The sequence below is a fragment of the Gossypium arboreum genome, chromosome 3 (genome assembly GCF_025698485.1).
Source record: "Gossypium arboreum isolate Shixiya-1 chromosome 3, ASM2569848v2, whole genome shotgun sequence".
In the NCBI taxonomy this organism is placed as follows: Eukaryota; Viridiplantae; Streptophyta; class Magnoliopsida; order Malvales; family Malvaceae; genus Gossypium; species Gossypium arboreum.
Genome location: NC_069072.1, coordinates 23,174,345 through 23,180,344, shown reverse-complemented (window position 1 = coordinate 23,180,344; position 6,000 = coordinate 23,174,345).

Genomic DNA, 6,000 nt, shown 5'->3' with positions numbered 1-6,000 from the left:
ATTTAGCATACATTTTCTCAATTCATCCATACATCATTCAATCTCAATCTGTTTGTCCTTAATACGATCCTACGAAGCCTTAAACATGCATTGGGAGTGGTTCAGGACTAAACTGATAACTTATAAAACTTTTATGAAACTTAGAAAATTTTTCTCAAAATAGGGACACACGCTCGTGTGGCCAGACACACTCGTGCCAAAGGCCGTGTAAACATTCGAAATGGGAACACATGGCTGTGTCCCAGCTTGTGTCTGACCCTGTATAACTCTCTAACTTAGGTCACATGACCAACATACACGCCCGTGTGCCCTAAAAATGGCCACACGCTCCTGTGTGCCAGGCCGTGTACTAGGCCATGCCAAACCTATAGGGTATACTAACTTATGCCACACGGCCAAGTTACACGCCCATATGTGAGGCCGTGTGGATCATACTGACTTGATTTCAATTTCAACACCAAGGGACACATGGCCATGTACTTGACTGTGTGTCACACACGGTTGAGACACACGCCCATGTCTCTATCCGTGTGGACAAAAATAGGCTATTTACCAAGCCATTTTTCCACCCAAATTGTTACACACCTACTCCACAAGTCAAAGCATCAACTCATAGCATAATAGGCATTAAATCCACCTCAACCAAGTATCATTTAAACCATTTCAATGCCAACAATATACAAGACATACAATATTCCAATTTACCATTTAGTTCATACCTAATATCAACTACTTCAAACATCAAAATGACCAAACTCAAATATGCATTATTTGGCCTAATTTCACAAGCATACCAACATCCACAAATCATCAGTTGAACATTCATAATACCTATTATCATCAATCATCACATAACTATCAACCAACTCAATTCACAAGACATATTCATACATATATGTACATGATTCAAACATACCAAATATACCAAAATAAGCCATCACTCATGGCTATTTATACATACCAACACATATACATTTACAATCCAATTCATTTGGCCAAAATCATTATCAAGTCATAACCAAAATAACCAAAATCCCTATACATGCCATATACTTAAAATACCAAGTTCATAGGTACTGAGAGATAGATGGATAGTGTGGCGATGTCTCCGACGATCCCTGAATCCGAGCTAGCTTTGAATTCAGTATAAAACATAGAAAAAATAAATAGAGTAAGCATATACTTTCTTCACCATTGATCATAAGTATAAGAATTCATATCAACTAACAAACCTTTCAATAACTCATTCACTAAACTATATACTTTCTTCACCATTTCTTCGATTCAAAGCTAATATGGTTTATGCACATACCTATACCATTTCATACTAATCTCGTACACATTCTTTTCTTTCATTTATCCGTTGAACCATTCGGAATAGAATTCGGATACTCAAGGATCTCACTTGATAAGTACCTATAACATGGCCCGTAGCCAAATCAAGGTAACTTATTCCAGAAATATTAATATCATGGCCCGAAGCCAAATCAGCCGATATGCATAGGCCAAAGCCAAATAGATTTATCTCACACTCGAAGTGATATATCATGGCCCGAAGCCAACTCACTGTATCCCTTAATGACATGTCACTAGTATCCTAAACTATTCCTAAGGTTTAACTGGGATTCCAACTGTCTAATTATCGTCGAATCATTTCCAAACTTATCCGTAGTCACATAATCACAATTTATGCTATATCAAAGCATATAGAATACATTGAAAATGAAATTATAACATATGAACTTACCTCGGATTCTAAAACGACGAATCGAGTCAACTATTCTGTAACTTTATTCTTTTCCCAATCTAAGTTCGTATTTCTCCTTTTTTTGATCTAAATATATTCAAAATTGACTTATTCAATCATCTATTCATTCAATTTTTTCTAAAACACACTTTAAAATACATTCACTTTTGCCCCTAATATTTCACATTTTTTACAATTTAGTCCTCACTTCATAAAGTCACAAATTAATGAAATTCAAAATATACCCTTACTAGCCAAATTACTATTATGCCCCTAGTAGCCCATATTTTTCATTTATTTCACATTTTAACCACTAACTTTACACATTTAATAATTTAATCCCTATTTTGCATTTTTACTAAAAATCACTTAACAAATCTCGTTTAACTATCAACAACTATTCAAAATCTATCATCAAACATCAAAATACTCATGTATTCATCAATGGCATCATTCAAAATATCTAATTTTTTTTTGCAAATTAGTCCCTGGGCTAGCTAGTACTAGCTGCAACGATATCAAAAATGTAGAAATCATTAAAAATAGGATAAAAATCGTACCTTAATGAGCTAGGAAAGCTTGGCTGAATGAACCCTAAAGAAATGGCTTTCTTCCTCCTCAAAAATCGACACAAGAAGATGAATGCCTTAATTTTTTGTGTTTTGTTTTAATTAAAATAACCTTTAATAATCAAATACCAAAATTAACCTTTAAATTAATTCAAAATTTCATTTATGCCATGCCATTATCATCCACTATCATAATAATGGTCTAATTTCTACTTAAGCACCTTAAATTTAAGGTTCTATAACTATTAAACACCTTTAGCTATTAGAACATCACTTTTTCACTTTACACGATTTAGTCCTTTTTACCTATTTAACCAACCAAACGATAAAATTTCTTCACTAAACTTTCACACAATCATTCAATCATGCTATAAAAATTAAAATAATAACAAAATAAATATTTTGACCTCATATTTGGGGTCCGAAAACCACTGTTCTGATTTGACTAAAAACGGGTTGTTACACTTTGTATGCAAGTCAGTGAGTTACATAGCCAGACACACAGGTGTGTGACATGTCCACGTGACCCTACTCATAGAGTTACATAGGTGAGGACACGGGCTGGGACACGGTCGTGTGTCCCTAGTTCAAAGGTTACACGGCCTAAGACACGGGCGTGTGTCTTAGCTGTTTAGGCACATAACCTGGCCACACAGTCGTGTAACCCCTGTTTCTAAATTTTTATAACCTTTTCTTAGACTTTCTAAATATTTTAGATTTAGTCCCAAATTGTTTTTAAGGTATTTTTTAGGGCCTAAAGGGCTCGATTTGGGGACGACATGTATGTGAATGATTAGTTTCTAATATGTTTATGATAGTATATGAAAAGTATGTTTAAATGTTTCGTTTGTACGGTAATGCTCCGTAACCCTACGGGTTAAGAGTGTTACAAGTACCTTGGAAAAATTCACATAGATTTCATTTGTCATTATCAATCTAAATCATGCAATTTCTTACTTAGTATCTTGATCAATTGTCTAAAAATATAATCAAGAATTAAGCACACATAATTGAGAACAAGATCTAAGTGTTTATTGCGTAAAATAAAAAATCAAAAGACATAATTCATCATAGGGTTCATCTCCCCTAGGTATTTAAAAAATCAATTCATGCTTGAAAATAAAAACATTTAAAAGACAATATAACCAAAAGAAATAAAGAAACTCATGATAATCTCCCAAGAAATCAATTGGGAGTCTTCAATCTTGACAGAGATTTGCTTCAGAATCAGCTTCAATGGTATTTTTTAAGTTGTTTTATTGAATATTCTATGACGACTCACTCCTATATTCTTTTTTTTTCACATATAGGTCTTAGAATGCCCGAAAAACCTAAATTTCACGTTATTCTACTATTCAGAATGCCAATTCGTAAAATCAACAAGGCTTGCCACATGGCTGTGTGGCTCACACGGTCATGTGTCCAGGTCGTATGGAATGGTCTGGAATTTGTAGACCTTGTACCTTGTTCCAATTTTCTAGTTTTCACTCATTTTTCGCTCTTTTTTCTCCCAGATGCTTTTTAAGTATAAAAACATGAATTTAAGGGATTAAGAGCAAAACTTCACAATTTACATTGAATAATCATCCAAAAATGTATTAAAAATAGGATTAAAATATGTTACTTTTAGCACTTATCATAAGGATAACAATGTTAACTACCTTCACCAAGAGGACTTGGAGAGCGATTCTCAGTAAATTTTGCACTCCTTGCTAGTCTTTTCTATTTATAGCATCAAATGCAAGAACTACAGTGTGCTCCAAGGTTACTTTAGCTGGAAGCACAACCTCAAATCCTTGTGTGTATACATATAAAATAACTAAATAAGTAGTAAAAGTTTTCTAAATTGTTAGTATGGTTAAACTGGTAATACTATCATATAGGTTTAGAAGTTTTCAGTTAAGAAAATCTTAAAGAATTTAATCAAAAACAAAGAAAGTAAAAGAAAAGGAACATTTCAACGAACTTCTTTATAGGAACTAGAATTTCTAACCAATTATTAAATACTGAATATCCCTATGGAAAATGATTGAACACCTTACAAACGTTTAAAAACACATGTATTGAGCCTTTTGGTAAGACTATTAATATAACCAAAGACATCAAATGCGCTCATATCATGCTAAACATATAATCTAAACTATTTGACAAATACATACAGGCTATGAAGAATAATATGTATGTATGTATATATATCTACATCCACTTAGACTTTCCCTCTTCCAGGGCCCAACAACCACCAAGTTGCCTCAATCATGAAAACCAATAATAGATTGATCACTATTTAAAATCTTACAGGTGTCATATTCTTATATGTGTTTTTTAAAATTTTTACCTAAACTTTATTCAGTGCCTTCAAAAGCATTCCAAGCATATAAAGGTCGACCATAAAGGATCTTCTTAACAGATAAAATGTATTCTATTTCTTAGGGAAAAACAATTAGGAATGAGTTTACCTCATTTTGTAGCTTCCCTTGGTAAAACCCTACTTTTAAAGTCGCTTGTTTGAGATATGAACTAAGAAAGAAAGTAAAATGGAGAAGAAACGAGTACGATAGTGGTATAAAATGATCTGCTAATATTTTTCATTAATTTTCAACAAGAAAAAGCATTACAATTTATAACAATATTTCTTTCCTCATACTCTACCAAAAACGTCTAATCTTCTAAAAAACTGAGAAAACATAACTTGTACATAAAGGCTAACATGACAAAATTAGCATTTAAACATATTTTCAATGAGAAGTCAATCATCAATGCATCACTCACATGACAGTTTGCCAACTTTCTCATAGTTTGACTATGTGCCACATGACTCATGCATGGACTATCCACTATGTTTGTTCGACATTTGGATTGTTTTCCATTTATGTTGTTTGCCATATGTGTTCGCCAATGCATGGTTGGCTATCTCATAACACTCCTCATTAGCTACCATGCTGCAAACACCAATTTCATTCCTTAATTTTTCGAACCTCACCTTTCTAAGAGGCTTGGTCAGAATATCTACTTGCTGAACTTCTGAACTGCAATGAACCTAAGTTACTTCCTTACTTTTTTCAACTTCCTTCACAAAATGGTACTTGATCTTGAAATATTTTGTCTTCCCATGGATATTAAGGATGAATGTTCGACCAAATCGAGTGGAAAAATTTCTAGTTAATCGAGTTGACAAGTTCTATTTTATCATCTTAACTCAATTTGAATTTTTTTCAAATCGAGTAAAGTGAAATGAAATTTGAGTTGAGTCTAATTGAGTGAAACAGTTCCAGTTAAATTAAAAAATTAAATATGTCAAATTAAAATCTTGTTACAGTATAGCTAATTTCATTTTAGAGGTATAAATTTGAAATCATATATGTTGAAACCAATTTTTTTTTGTTTGGAAAACGGGGTCGACTTTAATTTTGAAAATGAAAACGAACATAGGAGTTGTCACCAATCCTTTTTCGAGGTGTGATCAGATCACCTTATGATTGATGTTTCAATAAAATGTTTTGATTTACTAAAATAACAATTTTGGTCTACGAAATACTAGAAAATAGGTTCAGGAGTCAGTTACTACGAAGAAGGATTAACACCCGCGTAACGCCCAAAATTGGTACCTAATTGATTAATTAATGTCTTAACGTCGAAAGTTGAAAGCTCGAAAAGAATTTCAAATACGATCCTTTTGTGTTAATG